Here is a 20318-nt window from a genome sequence, read left to right on the forward strand (position 1 = left end):
CTCCCTCCTCCCCTCCCTCCTCCCCTCCCTCCTCCCCTCCCTCCTCCTCTCCCTCCTTTCCTTTCCTTTCCTTCCCTCCCTTCTTCCCTCTTTTCATTCCTTTCCCTTTCTCCTCCCTTCCTTCCTTCCTTCCTTCCTCCCATCTGTCATCCTTCCCTTTGGTCTCTGCAGTTTTTAGTAGCTTTGGACCCAAATAACCAGAACTGACTCATTCGAGGAGCTTCAATCATCCACTGGTCCCTCACCTCAGCCCACCGCCCCTTCCTCCACAGACCACACTGCTCTTTTCCTCCAGGTGATATCGTCCATGGGCCAGGCCAGCACAGGCAGCATTCAGTCAAACTCAGGGGCCCCCTGGACCTCCTCATCTCTGGCGGAACCAACCTTCCAACCAGGCGGTCTGCCCACTGAGCCCGGCCTACCACCGGGGAGGCCTTCTGCCCAAGGTCAGGCTGCAAGTTCACGCTGACCCAGCTGCTGCCCTGCTTCCTCCCACCACAACCGGGAGCTGCTCTGGAGAAGCCGAGTGCACGGACACAAGGAGCCCCAGAAAGGGGCAGTGCTCAGAGCCAGTGCTTTGAGGGCAACGAGATTCCCCTCGTGGAGGAGAAGGGGCGGCTCGGCCCCCAGCACGGTGACACCCCCTTCTCAGGGCTGGGTGCCACCTTGGCCCTCATCCCAAAGTTTGTCTGAGTTTAAGTAATCCCCACCTCTCCCGAGGCTCCCGCCCCCATTCCACCCCCTTCCCTGGGCCACACAAACTCTCTGGAGGTTAGGGGACAGTGGCTGTTTTCTTTTTGTTCCTCCTTAGATGTTCTGTTTGTTGAGCGGATTGTTTTCTTCCTGGCTCCGAGCTGGTGGCTGACACGGGCTCACCCGCGCTAATTAGCTAGGCCAGCTGGTGCATTGGGAAGGTTTTTCTGTGCTCCTCAGTATGTGTTTCTTTTTTTAAACATGATCAATACCCTCTCCGGCTGGGCTCCCTCACACACTCCCCATTATTCTCCTGTTTACATTGTGCCCGAGTCCTGGTCAAGGACTCAGGGAGCCTCAGAAGACACGCTTTTCCCCAATGCTGGCGCGCAGCCTGGAGCCCGGGAGAGACTGCTCAGCAGATGTGGCTCGACCTTCCCCTGCTCCCGTGCCTGCAGCTTGGAGCGATTTTCAGGAGCTGTGGACAACGGCTGGGGAGGCCCAAGTGGGTGCTGGATGGTTGGGTAAAAATGAGAGGTTGCTGTGTGACCCCCAGCAGATCCCTTGCCCTCTCTGGGCCTCCCTTTCCTTGCTAATGAAGGGAGGAGTCAATTTCTGCTTCTGGTGTGAGTTCCCTAGCCCTGTAATTCTCAGAGGTCTGAAAGGGACATCCTGAGATGTGGACCCTCCTGGAGGGAGGGATATGAAGAAAACATGCTCGGGGGTAGACTTAAGGTCTGACCCTCACCTCTGGGTGGTCCTGCCTTCCTCACAGACCACTGGGGTCCACTTGCTTATTTTGCACAGAGAGGCTCTGATGTTCTCCCTTCTCCCACTGTCATCCAGCTATGGTGAATGGGTATGCCCCGGGTGCAGAAGCTGAAAAATGTCTTCAACATGTTTTTGTTCTGTTTTATATATATATATATATAATAAACAGATGCTAGTTCAAGTAAGGTTTTACTAACAAATCATTCTGGGGCCTCGATTTTTTTCCTGCTGCCTTCTTCAGATTCATAGTATCTTCTGAAAATCTCTGACAACCCAGGTGCTGGAGAGATTTTCCCCTTTCTGTCCAAGGTAATAACTTTTTTTTAATTCCCAAAAAGAAAAGTGAGAGTAATAATTGCTCATTTTTATTGAGAACTTAGTATCTGCCAGATACTGGCACATAACATAAGCTATTTTGTTAATTCATGTACTTATGTCATTATCATTTTGTTAATTCATGTACTTATGTCATTATCATTTTCTAAAACTCAGAGAGGTTAAGGAATTTGTCCAAGTTCACACAGGAAGTAAGCAGGGAGACCACAGAACCAAGCCCTGGCCTTTCTGGCCTAGAAGCCCCTTCACTCTTGGATCTTCTCCTGGATGTCCTGTTTCAACGCCACAACCCTGGCTGCTAAGACATTCATCACATCTGTTGACAACATGAAAGAGCAGGGAGGACACCGACCTCAATGTCAAGTCCAGATTTCCAGCCTCGACTCTGTGGCCATGAGGCAAAACAAACAAACAAACACAAATCCCAAAAACCTGATAAGCTCTCCAAGCTGCTATTCCCTACTTCACCAAGTTACCATGAAGATGAAATAAGATAATGATCATGAAAATGCTTTGAAAACTATAAAGCCCTCTAGGAATATCCAGTATGGTATTTTGTTCTGACTGTGGCCAAGACCGAGAACCACATTAACTCTCTGTGCGTAGAAAAGAGCCCCCATCCCTTAGTAGCGCCTGCGGTGGGGGCGGGGTGTCCCCACGGTGGGCCCTGCTGCCCCGCTGCTGCGGAGGTGTGAGTGGGAAGCCCCCCACCCCACCCCCAGCACTGGTCTCTGCAGCTATCTGCAGCTCCTTTACTCCAGAAGCTCCCTCCGGACTTCCAGGAGGCTGGAGTGGCTGAGTCAGCTGCATCTGCTCCCGTCTCAGGCCTCCCTTAAACCTGTTACTGAAATTGGCTCCGTGGTACCCGAAGGTTTGCTTGCCATCCAGCAGGTCCCCTGGGGTGGGGAGGGGCATTAATCACATTTGCTCTCTCTCCTCTGTCTGGCTGGCTTGGAAGACAGCAGGTGGATACACGGAGCCTCCATAGGTGTAGGTTGTGTGAGAGTGTGTCTGCCCCTGGGAGCCCAGGGACTAAGTTCTCCTGCAATAAAAGTGAGCTAGTTGCTGCCTTCCTGATAACCATAATCCATCCCACTTCTTCCAAGGAAGCGACAGGCCCCCGGGGTGACACGTCTCTGGGAGAAATCGGCTATTTCAGCCCTACCTTCACAGAGGCAAGCTCTAGAGCTGTCCCTCAGCGGCCCTGCCAGGCCCTCTTCTATTCTGTTCCCCATTCCCGGGCTCCCCGAAATGGGCCGGTGGACTCCAGAGCCTGAGAGACACCTTGCACTGCTCTGCCGGGGAGCTGGCCCGCTCAGAGGTGGGATTTACCAGATGCTTTCAGGGGGTTCCAGCCACCAAAGTTCCACCTGGCAGAACAGCCCAGAGCAGCCCTGCCACAACCGCAACAACACTTCTTTGATGTCTTCTGTTTTAGCTCAGAAAATCGTGTGTTTTGCATTCCATTCCATACCAGACTAGGTATATATTTGTTTTCATATAAAAATGTTTAACCCCAAATCTTCAAGTAAAACGGATGCCCCCAGGAAGATAGGACTTGTTTATCCTGTGCCTTTACCACCTTTTTTGCCACTGCATATCCCAGGGGCCCGAGCATCGAGTTAGAGAAGCATATGCAATAATGCCGTAGGACTCCTCCCCAGCCTTCTGAAAATGACCCCATGTCTGTCTGCTCGGCTCTGCTGTCTTTGTCTGGACCCTAGGGTAATTGGGAGAATGGAAGAACTGGGAGAGCCACAAGGGCCACACAGATCCACAGTGTCCGGATGCTCCCAAATGTTTGTTGAATGAATACTTTTCCTTCCGGCCTGAGCTCCACCTTCCCATGGAGATTCCGATCCTCATCAGACAGAGAGAGCCTTTTCCTGAGCTCCAGCCCTGCTCCAGTAGGCCACGAAGGTCAGAGCACCGGTGTCTTTCTTATTTATCGGCGTATCAGGTGCACCTGCCTCGGAGAGTGGACAGTTGCTTCTTCATAAGCTAATGAAGTTCCTGGAAGATATGACCCTGAGAAGTTTGGGGGAGAAGAGCAGGAGTTTTTTTTTCCAATTCAAATTGTCTCAAGGGAAGGCCAGTCATGAAGAACACAGATGTGGGATTGAGTGGATGGAACAGGAGAAGTTAAGGGACCTCAGAAAACAAGACTGAGGAGGATCGATTTGGCTCAGGGGAAGCCTTTTTTGGATGATCAAGGGGGTCCCGCCCAGACTGGACGAGTAGGCCTAGTGGGACCCTGGAGGAAGTCCCCAGAAGCCAGGCACGTCCACATAAAACGATTTCCAGGTGCTGGACAGGGCGATGTGTTGCAGCCTCCACCAGCTAACCCCCCCTCCTCCTCTATCCACTACAGTCCCCAGAAGGTAGCACTACAGGTGAGATAAATTATGGGATGCAAAGACGCGACCTGATACAATATTTGCAGTATTTCTTAGACAGACTAGGGAAACATCCAGCTCTGCGATTTCGCTTGATACAACAAAGCCAAACCTTTATCACACAAGCGTGCATGGAAGCCCGGAGTGAGAGAGTTGTAAACATCTTGGAGCAGCTCAGCAGACAGCCCTGTATGGAGACACATTTCAGTGGGGGTGGCAGGGCTGGTGGGGGGGAGGCTGGAGCTTGCCAACTCACAGTGCTCTGATTTGCAGGGAGCGTAGTGTGGATATTTCAAATCATTTCTTTTTCATTAGTACCTAATCTCCCAGCTGTTCTCCAAGCACTGGCTCAAATGCTGGGAAACAGTCAGCCTCAAATGTAAAAGCCACAGGGCTCCTTTAAATTATGTTGTCTTGCTACACTGGAGTGTCATGTCAACCCCAACTCCTGTACAGCTTCTGGGATAAGGGAATTTTGTCTGATGATGAATTTAAAGGAAAATGAGCCATTTTTTTTTATCAAGGCCATTCACCATTAAACATAGCCTGGGCTCTGGTCTTATTGAAGACTCCAAAGTCCTTGAGGGAGGTTATTTCCCAGCCAGAGGCCCCAATCCCTTTTCTCTAGGCTGCGGGGTCTGACGTGATTACATGAACGGTATGAGCATCAGGGATATGGAAACAATATCAGATGCTAGAGTCCCAGATGCAACTGTATTCTAGTTACATGAATCGAATGCTGTGCTACGAGCTGGTGCATTTGCCCATTCATGCAGAGGAACTCACTTAGCCCCACGAAGCATAGGGTATTGGTCCCATTTTGCTCAGATGTGGGGACTGGGCTGGGAGGGCTGCCGTCCCTTGCACGAGGATCCCACACTTAAAAGTCATGCATCATTGGGGCGCCTGGGTGGCTCAGTCAGTTAAGCGTCTGCCTTCGGCTCAAGTCATGATCACAGAGTTCTAGGATCGAGCCCTACACCGGGCTCCCTGTTCGTGGCAAGCCTGCTTCTCCCTCTCCTCCCTGTTCATGCTCTCTCTTGCTATCTCTCTTTCTCAAATAAATAAATAAAATCTTTAAAAAAAAAAGTCATGCCTCAGGATTTGAACCAAGGTCTCTAATGCCCCAAATTGGGCTTTTCTACTCTACCACTCTAAAAGAAGGCCTCAATCTACATTCATGCGTTCATTTATTCCTTTATTTATACACTCAACTAATATGCATTGGGCATCTGGGGACACAAATAGGCCAGGCACTGGGGACACAAAGAGAACCTGGGCAAGGTCTCTGCACTAAGAGATTCCAGAATCTAGCGAAGCTCACAATCTAGTATTGAAATATTTATTCGACCAATATTTAACACTTAGCAGAGCGAACTGCTGGCCCGGGTGCACACACTTCTCAGGCAGTTGTCCTCAAGTCCAGTCATTGTGATGGCTGTTGTTTAACGAGTGGGTGGCAGCCTCTGCACCCACATGCAAGAAGCAAGGCAGCCTGCTGGTCCACACCTGGGGTGGGCGGCCTCGTCCCGGGTTCAACCGGTCTGGAGCAAGGTCTAGATATGATAACTTTGTAGAAGCTCTACAGGTGAATCATCCCACTTCCACCTGAGAATGACTGAAACCCAAAGCTTGGGGGAAACACATTCCCTTGCGATCTGAATACAATTTTGCTTTTCTGGTTTTTAATCTCTCATTTTGGGCCTTCATTAATTTTGGAAAATTAATTTTGGAAAAATTAATGAAGAGCATTTTTTTTTTTTTTGCTTTTCACTTCTGATTTCTTGGATTGTTACATTAGACAGACCCTCGGTCTTCCACCAGACCTTAGCTACGTAACATTGCACGTGGGCTCGGGGTTGCGAGTCACTCCTTTGACACCACGGTCATTGAATTGGCTTGACATTGAGATCCTTCCCTGCCCATAGCCTTCCGGAAGACACTGTCTAAAAGACCTCACCCTTTGTCTCCCATTGCTTCTGGAAACCTCACTGATGCTGCCTCCCCAGGCCCTTCCTCCTGCTGCCATGTCCATACAGTGGCACCAAATCTTTGCTCTGGCTCTGACACCTGCTCTTCATCCCCTGCTTCATGCTCTTCCATGCTCCTCAGTCCCACTCTCACCTGCTGAGCCTGCTCCGGGGACCTGTGACTGCTGGGGCCAGTTTGAGTCCTTTCGCCTGGGCCTTGCTTCCTTGAACCCCAGGCTCAACTTAGCTCAGACACTTTCTAAGACCAGAATAATGATGAAAAGAAAAGGAAAGGAAAGGGGTTGGTCGCAACAGTGTTCTCTTTTCTCACCCCATCCACACATATTTTGGTGTTTAGGACTGATAATTCACCCTAGGCCTTTATCATCCTCCCCCTCTTCCTCCACTTCATGCTCCTTCTCCTCCTTTTTAAATTCTACCCATCATTTGGGACGCCTGGGTGGCTCAGTCGGTTAAGCGTCTGCCTTCGGCTCAGGTCATGATCCCAGGGTCCTGGGATCAAGTCCTGCATCGGGCTCCCCGCTCAGTGGGGAGCCTGCTTCTCCCTTTGCCTGCTGCTCCCCCTGCTTGTGCGCGCTCTGTCAAATAAGTAAAATCTTAGCTGAGAATTTTTTTTTTATTTTATAATATTATATTTTATATAATTTTATATTTTATTTTATTTTACCCATCATTTAACCCAATACAGGGAATCATCCAGAAAAAAAAATCAGATAATCTAAGCCGAATTACCTTATCCAATTCTTTCATTTTGCAGACACCAGAAGGGAAGCCCAGAATGGAGAATGCTTTTCCCAAAGGCACACAGCCTCGCCGTGCCATTGGCTAGGACCGGAGCCCAGAGCCATCTTTCTGAGGTACAAAGGAGAAGGCCCTGTGTTTGTGTCAAAGCCCACGGTGAACACACACCGCCAGACGGCCGGGGATGTCAACTCCCTGCTCCAGCCACTCAGCCTCATACCAGGACACTGTCTCGGGTAGAACCAAGGAGAAGGCAACAGGTTCTGTGATGTCAGGCCTGCGGTGCGGCCGGGCAGGCAGCCGGGTGTCCGTCGGGCAGCCAGGGGGTCATTGGCATGCAGGAAAAATGAGAAGCCTCTGCTCCCTGTCTGCCGCCGTGCATCATGCGTTGCTTTACACGACAGGAGTGGCCCTGGCTGCAGAAAGGGATCAAAGGCAGGACCGTTCCTGCAGCTGCAGGTTAATAGTGGACGAATTACACACTTGGAAAACAGTTCTCCCCTCGACGCATTATCTGGACCATTTCAAAGCCCTTTGTCTGGGCTAAGCTGGCTGCAGGCGATGTTTGCAGGCTAGGGACTTGCAGAAAAGATGTATTTTCTGACAGGGAGAAGGTCACCCGGGCAGAGGCCATTACAATGTGCTGCGGTCAGGTCGGAATTTCCTGGATCCCGATCGATGTGGTCTCAGGGCATTACTCAAGCATTGGGATTAGAGCACAGGCCAAGAAAATGCTCTTCAAATTGGACGACAAGTCACACGCCATAGAAAGTCACTCTCTCATTTACCCTCAATCCCTCAGTGATGAAGCTGAGACCTCAGGGGCCAGCGTGACTTCAGGAGGTCAGAATAGGAAATTCAACAGATGGGTACTGGGAGGAGTGCTTTGGTCTGGGGGAGGCTGGGTCCAGGGACCTCCCGGCTGGTTGGGGGATGCTCTGGACTCACTGATGACCCTTGAATGGGTCACTTGGTGTTCTGCATCTCAGCTCATTCATCTATAAAGTGGGACGAATGGTACTTACTCATAGACATCTTTGGGACTTTCATGCATTAGACACAACACACACCTCTTGGATAACATAATTTTTGGAAACAAAAGCTCTTCTTCACCAAGGCCCTTAGAGGTGTGCAGACAGAAACAGAATGGGTTATAATCAGTCCATCCAGCCAGCTAGTCAAATTTAGTATGAGCAAAAGTAATGCAGACCAAGCTCAGAACTATGAGCATTGCGTCCAGTCGGTCATTCCCAAGGCACTGATCCACTCTTGGGGATCAGTCCATCTTGTCCATCCCATCTGCTTTGAGCTGTGTGTTCCAAATGCAAGCTGACTCCAAAATCCAACCCTGATTTTAGGCGGCAACAAAGTTGGGCTAACCTACCTGCAAGGTTTCTTGGTTTCAAAATGCTGAAAACCTGTGCTTTTGTGATTCGAAATTAGACTCTTGATCATACAGATGCAATGAACTGCATCTGCTCCAGGAGATTTGGAATTGACTGGCTCATTTAACACCTTACAAAACACACTTAGGCCCCAGAGAATGCTTTGCTCTGTCCAGGCTTTCTATCCACAGGGATGTGGGGACAGTGGGGCATAGGTGAGAAGTACCTCTATTATCACATCTTGACAGCCAGCTCTCTGTTCATCAGGACCCCGCGTCCTAAGTTGAACATATTGGACTCCTCCTGCCCATAACGTGAGACAAGTGCCATGATTTGCACAGCCACGGTCCCACCCCTACTTGCTCCTTCCTGGGCATCTGCCACTTCCATGCGGTTCTCTGGGTCCCATCTAGTCACCCATTCACAGAGCTGGCTCTTTGCTCTTGACGGTCACATCAGATCTACCCAAGCCTTGGACCTTCAGCTTTCCTTGAAGACCTCTGTCTCAGATCCATCCCATCAGCTCTGGCCTCCCAATCTGTCTATCACCTTGGTGGTGAGAAGAGGAATGTGGGTGCCCATGCCCACCATAGAACTGTTTACCCAGCACATGTCATTCTGCCATTGTCTCCTGTGATGCTTAAGACCCTGAGACAGGAAGTGAGCTCCTTGGATTCAGGATGTCAGGACACTATCACATCACAGAGTGTTCTAGCAGGAGGAGCCTTTAGATTCCACCCCATTAGCGGTAGACCCTTTCTACTGATGAACTACCACACAAAACCATGATACATAAACTAGCTTCTTTAAGAGGCGGGGGCTTCTCTGGTCAAAGCAGACTCCTGGCAACACCCATTTCCTCAGCAAACACTGGGGTCCTTAGAGTCTTGGCTCCTTCACTGAGCCCTACCTGGAAACCAGTGATGTAGCCCACTCTCTTGATTTTGCACATCGGGAAACAGGGGCACAGAGAGGTGGAGTGACTGAGGTGAGATTGGCATCGGGGCCACTCACCACCCAAGTCCACCCACTTCGCCTGCACTTCCTCCTTATCTACATCAACCTCACCCTCATTGCCCTTATTGTCGTCAACCACAATAAACATGGTCTGCCAGCCCTGCTTCGTTTCACTCCTGTTAGCGCCTTTGCATGTTAGCCGCCCAGCTGGGTGCGGTGTCTGTTCCAGGGACAGGGAATGTGGCGGCATGGATGGGAAGCCAAAATGGTACCATCAGGGAGACACGGGACTGAGAGGCAGAGACCTGCCCCAGCTCCCGGTTCGGCTACTTAATAACCGCGTGCTCTCTCTGGGCCTCCCTTTCCTCATCTGTGAAGTGGGAGGAGCACCCGAGACTTGTTTTGAGAATCCACTGAGGGCCAGGGTGGGGGGGCGGTGGGGGTGACCCACGTTGAAATGCCTGGCACTGTGTCCCACGCACCACCAGGCCCCCACGACAGGCCTTCACTGCGGATGGGAGGCCCGCAGGGAACCAGTTTGCAGAGCTTCTACTTTGCCTGAACAGAGCAGGCATTTCCATCAAAAGAAACTCAGCCTCCTCCCTCTGCACCAAGGTTGCTTTCTCTGGCTGTTTCTGTGGACTTCGCTAAAAAAAAAAATAAATAAATAAATAAACATGAGATGGGGTGAGAGGTTGGGGAAAGATATGGCAAAAGACAAAGGCAGAGAGAGGGAGATTGATTTCTGGGCAGAATTTATACCTTTTTGGCTTTTTCAAAGGTAAATGAATAGATTGTTGTTGTTTTCCTGCCTGCCGCTGAGAGTATACGTGTGCCTCTGTTATGTATAGACCCTTTTAAAGGCTTCTGGAAGCCATCCCTAACATTTTCTATAGGTGCAGACAGATAATTGAATGCTTTCAAAGACCACTGTGAGGCAGGGAAAGTTCAATTTTGCTGTGTGCCATTGCTTGCATTGACCGAACGTGCCGTGTGTGTGTTTTCCTGGGGAAGCTGAATTTCTTTTGTGCTTTTCTTCCCACTACTGCCCCTTCACCCCTGCCCCCCCACCTCTGATGAAGCACTTAGACAGAGGACAAGAAACAATATATATTCGCCCCCAAAGTCACACCAAATAAACACAGCAAAAGCTCCCGGCCACTTCTCTGGCTGCCAGTGAAAAGCACTGCCTCTTCAATCCAGAGCCTGGCGGAGGGCGGGCGGGGTGGGTGGAGTGGGCCGGGTGGGGGGAGGCTTTCGGCTTGGCTATTATTAGAGCTGCCATGGCAGAGGCCCAGGCAGCTCTGGGCGATGGGGGGTTCTTGTTTTAATTTGTTGCCTGTGCAGGCAGAACAAAGTGACATAGGGAGAAAGGATGGGGGGGATTCCCTCCTGCTGCTATTTCTCTCCACGACAGCCCTCACGTGCGCGCGTGCGAGTGCGAGTGTGTGTGTGTGTGTGTGTGTGTGTGTGTGTGTGTGTGTGGTGCAGGGGCTGAGGCCGCAGTGTGCCTGCTGGGTAGAACAAGAATATGCTGCATCCAGGCAGTAAAAGGTCCCTTTTAGGGAATGAAGAGGAGACACAGAAGGGTTTGAGGTAAGGAAGTCAAGAAAGCCCACCCCTCCAGATTCGTGGCAAATGGGATTAACGTCCACCATCAATCTTTACAGAAGATGCCCACCTTGGTTGTCACGGCTACCCTTTCTCTTTGTAGTTAAAAAAAAAAAAAAAAAAACCGAGGCTCAGAGATGTTCGGTGAGTTGTCTGAAGTCTAGTTCAACTGGCTCTGATTCCAGCGCAATTTCGATTATATTTGGTACGCCCACTGTGTTGGTGGGGTAGAGCAGAAAGAGAATTAATTGGGGCTTCAGATCCAGGCACTGGGGAAGACTCTGCAAGTTCCTTCTTTCTGGCGGATAAGGGCAGGGCAGCAGACATAGTTCCCTCTTAAACAAAGGTTTAAGGAAAGAATGTCTCATATGTTCCCATGACATCACTGTATGTCTCCAGTACTAGCCACCACCCTGGGAGGGGAAGAGGGGAGAGAGAGCCCACTGTGTGCCAGGCACTGGACCAAGAGCCTATGCACACATTTCTCCTATCCTCAGGCTCTAAGTCAGACAATGTAGCACCTGCTCAAGGGCACCAACCAATAAGGGACCAGGCAGGGATTCTAACCCAGGTCCTTCCCTTAAGCCAAGTGGCTTCATCTTTTCCAGGCATGTGAGAAGGAAAATTCTGTTTTTGAGTTCAAGGCACACCATGTAGTCTGGTCCCATTGCTGCCCCACCCAAATGGACTGCAGTGCACTTGTTCCGAGCTGCGTTTCTATGTCCCAAGCAGCACATGAAAATACTCAGAAAATGCTCTTTCCTGGCTTTGCTGTGGTCAATCTTGTTTTCCCCACCTGGAATGCAAACTCCCCAGAACAAAGCCCCAGGGCCAAGAGGTTTGAATTTACTTCTTACCCTTCACCCAGAGTCTCTAGCAACTGCATTCTGAGTACTCATATTACATACTATGCTGAGTCTCCACGTGTGTGTGATTTATGGAATCCTCACTTTAGACCCAGGACTGAGGGATGGTTGTTGCCATTTTAAAATTGGGGATCTTGAGGCCCAGCCATGTTGCATAACTGACCCAAGAGCAAACACATAGAAAGCATTCGAACCTCATTAGAACCCAATGCCCATACTCCACTCACTGTGTAATGCCTCCCCGTGTATATAGTACAAGCACCTTTCTTCTTTACTCTCATTCTGCATCCCATTATGCCCCACCCCAGTGATTGGAGGCATTTTGGGCTATCGTGCCCTTTCCTGGTTCCCACTGGCAGGATTTGTCAAATCTGCAATGAAACTGTGCTGTGTAATCTTGGGGATTGGGAGCCGACGGTCCCCACTGTTTGGAGAGTTCTGGAGGAAGCTTCCCTCTGTCTACTTCTTGTCACCCTTGAAGGCAGTAGGGGTTAAGGGCTTGAGCTCTGGAGACAGAAGGACTGGGTTGGAATTCTAGATCTGCCACCTAGTGTGTGACCTTGGGCAAGGTAATTGATTCTTTAAGACTTGGTTTTCTCATCTGTATTATGGTGTAATAATAGTATGTACTTCATCTGGTTATTATGCAAATCAAGTGAGCTATATATGTGGAATGCTTTGAACAGTACAAACTTTGAATAAATGTGAGCTAATATTACTATTAACATATAGAATCATAGATTTTATATCTAGAAGGAACCTTAAAAGCTACCTTGTTGGCCTAACACCCTATCTTTAGGCAAATAGAGGCTTTGTAATCATAACACTGACTTTAAATCCCAGATCTACCACTTACTAATGGTATCTATCACTTTGGACAACTTGTTCAATCTCTTTGAGCCTCAGTTTCTTCAAGTGTCAGAAAAGGGTTGTAATAATATCTGCCTATGTCATAAAATCGATCCTCCCACAGGGGATCAAGTGAAGGAAGGTAATAAGAGGGCAGATGGAATTTTATGTTAATATTATTTGATTATTACCTGAAGACAGATAAGACTCAAAGAGGTGAAATGGTTTACCTAAGAAGAAACAGCTCACTTATTGAGATGGTATCAGAAACTAAACATCATGTGGGTAAAACGCTGTTTATCTCATTCTGACTGAATGAATAGGGGAAGAACCACCTTGTAGAGAGGGGATGTTTATGGTACTGTCTGCCCAGTCCTGCCTTACAGGTCACTGCCAATCCCCTAGTACCTAGCACTACCACCCCCATATCTAAAACAAAAGCAACAATTTCATATACATGGTCAGCCTCCCCAGCCTCAGCTGGTAGGTCCAGGGATAAGCAATTGACTCAGCCTGGCCAATCAGATCTCTTGAGATTTTTAAATTTCACACCCAGGCTGAAGCTTTAAGGCCAGTGGGGTTTCCAGCTGTGTTTTATACCATGTGGAAAAAGCTTGCCTGCAGCGAGAGTGAAGAATAATGCTAAGATGCAATATAATACAGAAAAACAGGGATGAAGAGTGAGGACTGATGACCTTCAGGACCATTCTTCCAGGTGATCCTGAGACGCAAACACAGTCCTGACTGTGCATTCCTTTTCTCATAAGAATTATCATTTTGCTGAAGCTAGTTCCAGGTATGTTTTTCAATCAAAGCTGACCTGATACTTCTATCAACTAGTTAAAAATGTCTTCAGTGGTCTTCTTCTTTGGGCTCTAGCATAAGATCTTGGTGACAAGGGATGAACCAGTGGGCCATTTGTAATTTACCCACATGGATTGACTCTCATGTCCGAGGCCATCCCTTGTCTTTGGTCAGCTTTGACACCTTGCCTCCTCCTCCCCACATAGCTCCTCTCTTTATTCAAACTGGTTCCAGTGGTTCAGATGGTCAGTCCCCATATCTATCCAGGCACATCTGAATTTACAGGGCACATATGGCTTAGCTTTCAGAAAATTAAGCTGAAATAATGTAAGGGTTAGTCTACGCCCTTTGGTTGTCTTGCAAAAGTCCTTGAATTCACCGCTCAATGATGTTGAGGTTCTTGAACACAAGCCCCCATTGCTTCTGCTCCATGACAGCCCCTCCCCCTTCAGGAGCTACAAATCCTTTTCTCTACCTACTGTCTCACTCTAATGAGACGTGGTCTTGGGACGCAATGACTCTCTTTTGTGCTATGAGGTAAATATATTTTAATGCAGTGACTTTTCATTCAAGGTATTCGGGAGGGGGAAATGATATGTTAAGATTTCTGGGGAGCATGGGCTTATGTAGTTAGAAAATGCATATACAACATATCAGTTGTTTTCATAATATAGAACAAACTCAGTGTGATAGTATTGCATGGTTTGGGATTTATAAAAGATAGAATGAGAATATATCGAGGCACAGATTTTAATGCAAAAAGACTGGGGACCATTCCATTTTCTTTACCTATTTTCAGTAAGGTTTAACTTACATGCAGTAAAGGATACAGGTAATAAGCATACAGCCCAGTAAATTTTTACATGTGTATACACTGTGTACCACCACCTAGATCAAGATTTAGAACACTTCCAATATTCCAGAAGGTTTCCTCATATCTCTTCCCAATCAGTAGACCAAAACCAGCCACGCCTCAAGGATAACCATCACTCTGACCTCCAGTCATCATAGTTAGGGTTTGCAAGTCTTGGAACTTCCCACAAATGGAATCACACAATATATACTCTCTTGTGTCTGGCTTCCTTGGCTTCATCTTACCTCTGTGAGATTGACCCATGTTGTGTGAATAGTACCTCATCCTTTATCCTTGCTGCCTGGCACCAATGTGATGGAATCATTGTGTAGACATGCTACAATTTATTTGTCCATTCTACCATCGAGGGACATTGGATCAGTTTTAGTTTGGGCCTATTAGAAATAAGGTTGCTACAGACATTCTCGTACATGTCTGAGTAGACTCGAGCCCTTTTTTCGGTTGGATGTATACCCGGGAGAGTCCTAGAGCGTGGATATGATCAGCTTTAGTAGATTCTGCCAAATGGTTTTCCAAAGAGGTTGTATCCACTGCACAGTTTAAGGATTTAGTTCATCCAACAGTCGTTGAGCACCTATGATGGGCCAGGCGCTCTACTAGGCATCGGGCACATAAAGGAAAGCAAGTCTCATCCATGGCCCAGAACAGCTCGTAGCCTGGTCACCACACCAATGGATGATTTTGTCATATAGTACATGATGGGTCAGAGGTGGCCTTGGGGGCTCCAGGGTTGGCTTCCTGACTTCAGATGACCTAACAAGAGGGCTTGTCCAGACGAGGAAGGGCTGGTGTTTGAGGGAGAGACTGCAGAGGAGGATCCTCTGGTCCCCGCAGAGGTAGACCCTGCATGTCCTCCCCCACTGGGAGTCCCACGGACGGAGTGGCCTGGCTCAGCGAATGAAAGGCTGCCAACATGAGCGATGATTTAAAGAAGAAGGTTGGGACGTCGGGGAGATGAATACCACTGACTCTGCTGCCATCCTGGAAGCAATCCATCAGGGAGGCTTGGCAAAGAGGGGCATAAATCCCCCGCCAGCAAGGCCAAGCAGGGCTCTAAGAGGAGGAACAGGACGTGATGGCAACTTCCAGGGCTGCCTCGGGGTGGGCAGGAGCCAGCATTTTCAAAAGTGTCAGTTTGGCGGCATCCCCAGAGGAGAGTTTTGTGGTGAGGTCCTTCCTCTCCTGAGATGTGCACTCCCAAGGAGGATACCCTCCTGGTCATTTGGCATATTTGCTCTGCATTCTATGCCCCTGTGGGAGGCTTTTCTAAAAGGAGGGTCTGCCTTTCCTTCTTCTCTCCAGCCTGAATCTTGTTGCTCCTGGAGTTTGGCTCAAATGATGCATTTTTCAACAGAAAGGGAAAGATTGGGGTTTGAAATGCATCCACACTCCTATATTCTGAATCTCCCATTGACCACCCTCCAGCAGCAGCCTGAGGCCCAGAGGGATGTGGACTTGGGACGTGAGCAGGAACAGAACACAGAGTGGGAACAGCAAAGAGTGCGAGTGACTGGGAGATTTTTATGAGTGAAATTTGCTCACGACTTCTTTAATAATGTTATTCATCTTTCTGTCAAAGCCGTCACAGTAACGTAGCGGGGAGAGATTTAGAGGAGATGAATTAAGACTTAAATACACAAAATGACTTGGGGAATATTTAAATACAATACATTTTATTTTGGTGCAGCATCCTTCCTTAGCGTCGCTCATGACTCTCTGCCAGGCTCGCACAGCCTGGGAATCGACAAGCCCCTCCCTCCCGGCGCTTCATTCACACCAGCACTGGCTGTGCACCTAGTGTGGTGAGTTCACATAGTTTAAACAAAGTGCATCCCCAGCAGCCTGGAGTCAGGAGACCTGGGTGCCGGTTCTGGCTTAGACGAGCCACTTTTCCTTTGGGGACCTGTTTCTTCATGGGGAAAATGAAAGGTGTTTCACTTTGAATTTCAGAGGATGCAGACAATCCTCAGGGACTGTTGCAGAGGAACAAGGGGGAGCCCGGGATGCAGAGTTCTGGACCCCCTCCCATCTCTCTATAACAGTTCATTGCTTTATTCCTGCATATTGGCAGTTAGAAGCCATTTCATTGGAAATAAGAACACTTTGACTTTAAAAAAAGAAGAGTGCATGAATTTGTTCATTCATTTATTTGTGCATTCATTCAATGACTGCTGACTGAGCCCCTTCCCTGGGCCAGGTGCTGTGTTAAGCACTTGGGATATGTCAACGAGGGAGGCAGACGTGGCTCCCATCCTCTGGCTGCTCAAGTTGGCCAGCCCAAATCTTACATTCCCTGGTGGTACCGCTCAAAACAGAGTGTGTGCAGCTGGGATGAAGCAGAGAAGTCTTCCTGAAGGAGGTGGGCTTTGAAGGTCATCTGCTTCTCCATATGCATGCACACTGGGCTTCTGGGCCCACAGCTAGTTTCTCCCGCATGGGATAGGGAGGCTCAGCCTTGGCTTTGGCTGCGGAGAGGGTGAAGTGAGGATGTCAGACAAGAAGTCAAAATCAGAGGCAAGAAGGACAGCTTAGACAAAGCCCCCCAACCCCATCTATCTCCCTACTGCCTGGGCCAGGACCTGGAGACCTGGGGAGGCTGGGATCCTAGCCCCTTCATCTACCCACCACTGCACCCCAAGTCCCGCCATGACCACCATCCTCATCTCGCTCACCCATCTGTCCCCTTCCTCTGCTCAGGGTGTTTGGAGAACAGGAAAGGGATGGCTTCTCAGGTCAGAGTCTTCCCCAGCCTGGCAGCCTCCTCTCGCTGCTCTCTGAGCCACTCGCCCAGACCATACACAAAACACTCTCACCCACAGTCTTCCAACCGCCCCCCCCCCCGCCGCCGAGAGTGTTGCTCCCCGTGGCAGTGCCAGAGACACCTCTCAGCCTGACCCAGGTGGATATGTCGTATGTATGGGGCATGAAGAGGAAACCATTGGTTGAGGGCCAAGGAACCTCTGGTCAATATTTTGCTCATCTTTTAAAGCAAGGTTTTTTGTGTATGCGCTCTGTGTAGGGTTACACTCCTTTAGGGTCTAGAAAAAGAAACATGCTCAGGCTATTGAGATTATTGCAAGAACACAGGAATTCAGCCTTATGAAAAGACAGGCCTGGGAGTCCCCCGGGAGCCAACCAAGCTTCTGTCCCTCAGCTGCTGGGTCACACCTGTAGGAGCAGATACTGCACCAACCTAGGGTCTCCCACAATGGACACCAAGCTGCTCTTGGTGCTTGTTCCTTTGGCTCCTACCACCTCCAATTCACTCAACAGCCCATTCTCTGTACCTCTTACATTCAACTTTCTCAGGGACATTCTGACTGGTTTGGTTAGTCACCAGCCAGGACTGGCCAGTTTGGAAGGTTTAGAAGCCTGACCACCATACAGGCCACTGGCAGGCTAGAGTTGGCTACCTTGGGTTCGAGGCCCTTTCTGATCCATTAGCTGTGGTGAGAGGGCTGGGTTGGGTAGCCCAAGGCACAGAGACCATGCATAAGAAACCCTCCAGGGAGGGCTCTTACTATAGAGCCCTCCAGAGGGGTCCACTATAATAGGCAGCCACCTGCCTTTCTCCCCAGGATGGGAGGGAAACAAGAGGTGGACCAGAGGGAGGGAATCTCAGGATGGACTGGGGCGTTTGGAATTTGAAGCATTCAGAAACCAGGTCTATGTGTGATTCCCTGCTTGGCCCCAAAGCAGCTTATACAGAGAAGGAACCAGAACCTCTCAAAGAGAATTCCTTTTTTCAGTCAAACATGGCAGCCCACGGTGATGACCCAGAATGGAGGTGTCAGAGTAATGATCTTAAGAGGTGAGCACACTCAGAATCTCCCTCTTTCCCAGGCCTGCAGGGGAAAGGCTAGGCTCCCAGTGCAGAAGAGTGGAGGACGGGATTAACAGTTTCATGCCCAGCCAGCAGACCTATGATTTCTTGAGTCCCTTAGCACCATGCTAGGGAAGCATGCGAAGCAGCACACTGGGATTCAGGGAAAGCTCCCTGGGAAAGCCAGACTGCTCACCTGTCTCCCTCTCCTTTGCATTGAGTGGGTAGATCTGGCCATTGCCAAGTCCATTCCCAAACCCTTCTCTCCTCAGGACCCAAGGCCAGACTGCAGGGGAATGTGCTGACGCTGGCAGGGAGATTTGCTTCCATCTCACGGCTGTGTGTCAGGTCATTTTCCTTAGTGGTAGAAATGGATGCATGCTGAGCCATCCATACTCTTGTGTTGGGAGTCCTTTGCCTTTAAGGAGAGTGTTTGTAATTCAGGTGTCTAGGGAGCGAGTAGTGGGTCCCACAAGTGCTGCCTCCTAGGGTTGAAATTGCATGAGCGCTAAATAGAGGCAACCCAGAAACTTCTATCTTTTCTTCCTATCTTCCCAAAAGAAACCAAGGGCATTCGGCAGTTCTATAGTCCAGTCAACTCAAGGTACAAGGAATAGGAAGGGGTCTCTTCAGGGGCTGCCTGGCTTCCCAGGCCATTGAGGGACTGTTCCTTTTGGAAGCAGAAAAGGCATGAGGTGACTCATGAAACCCTGCCGGGCCCGGAGCCCCAGGACCTCCCCAGAAACTGCTCTCTATCTGAGAAGGGTTGGAGGTGGTCTTGGGCCAGAACTGGGTGTCTCCGACTTTGTGCAGTAGAACCGGGACAACTTCACCAGCAGGCTGAGGGTATGCGTCCGTTTCCCTGGCTTTCTGATATTTGTACTGATAGATTCTCTTATCCAAACCCCCTGCTTCCAGGTCCATAGAAGGAATCTCTCAACCTTTGAAAACAAGAATGTAAAAGCAAAAACAGGCCCTTGAAACGGCTCCCCTCATTACAGCCTGCCTTCTTGCTTCTGTCTCTCTGTACTGCAGCAATGTGAGAGAATCCAACATCTCGATTCCTGGAATTACTGAGCCCCAGACAGATGGCAGCCCGCAGTGATGACAGGGTAAATTCAAGTGGCTCTTGGAGGCCTTCTTAGGCAGCAGACAGACAATTCATATGAAAGTATTTTGTAAAATACTTATTGACACTGAAGCTTTATTTAATTATTAATATTATTATTGTTGTGATTGTTAGCAAGATGGCGCTATTGCTACTCCCAGAGAATTGACAGTAAGAACGGGCTTCAAAGAGTGCAGCCCCCTCGGAGACCAGCTCTCTTGCAGAGGGATCTACTCTTAATTCCACTAATGCTTCTCTTCTAAGAGCACACAGAGGTCCCTTCCCAAAAGGTAGCTTCGCTCCCTAGAGTTCAGAGGCTCCGGGCTGGTTGGACTTTTCATTCTAGGGCTATAATACAAGTGAATTTATGTCTGGGGATAAAATGTAAATTGTATACACATGTATATAAAGGGTCTTATCTTCGGACCCACCTTCCACGACTAGTCCATGAACGCACGTCCCTGGTCTTCTGGAAAATCAGATCCTAAATGGTGGCCTGACATGGAGCACCTTCCATCCGTGGAGCTTGGGGATGTGAAAAGGGCCAAAAGTGAGGAGACGTGGTTAATTCTTGATGTGCTCCTCACCAGCTCTATGCCCTTAGCAAACCCTCGCGCTTGCGTACTTTCGATTTCCTCAAAAGGTACAGAACAATTGCGTTGGTCCATTCGGGCTCCTATAACAGAATACCGTGGACTCGGTCACTTATACACAATAGGACTTTATTTTTCACGGTTCTGGAACCTGGCAAGTCCAAGGTCAGGGTGTCAGCAGGTTTGGTGTCTGATGAGAAGCCACTTTCTGGTTCTGTAGACGGCCATCTCATCATGTCCTCCTATGATGTAAGGGGTGAGGGAGTTCTCCGGGATCTCTTCTATAAGGGAATCAATCCCATTCATGAAGTCTCCACCCTTCTGACCTAATCACCTCCCAAAGGCCCTACTTCCTACATCATCACGTGGGGGATCAGGTTTCAAACTCTGAATTTGGGGGACACACTGAGTGTATAACAAAAATATTACCTCTTGTTAAAGAATTGTCTAGAGGACCAAAAGAACTAGTGGATATACGCTCCCAGGGCCCTGCGCCTACAAAGGGCTTAGTCAATACTAA

This window comes from Callorhinus ursinus, unplaced genomic scaffold, assembly GCF_003265705.2.
Source record: "Callorhinus ursinus isolate GAN/ISIS: 27379988/994484 unplaced genomic scaffold, GSC_fseal_2.0 scaffold19, whole genome shotgun sequence".
NCBI lineage: Eukaryota > Metazoa > Chordata > Mammalia > Carnivora > Otariidae > Callorhinus > Callorhinus ursinus.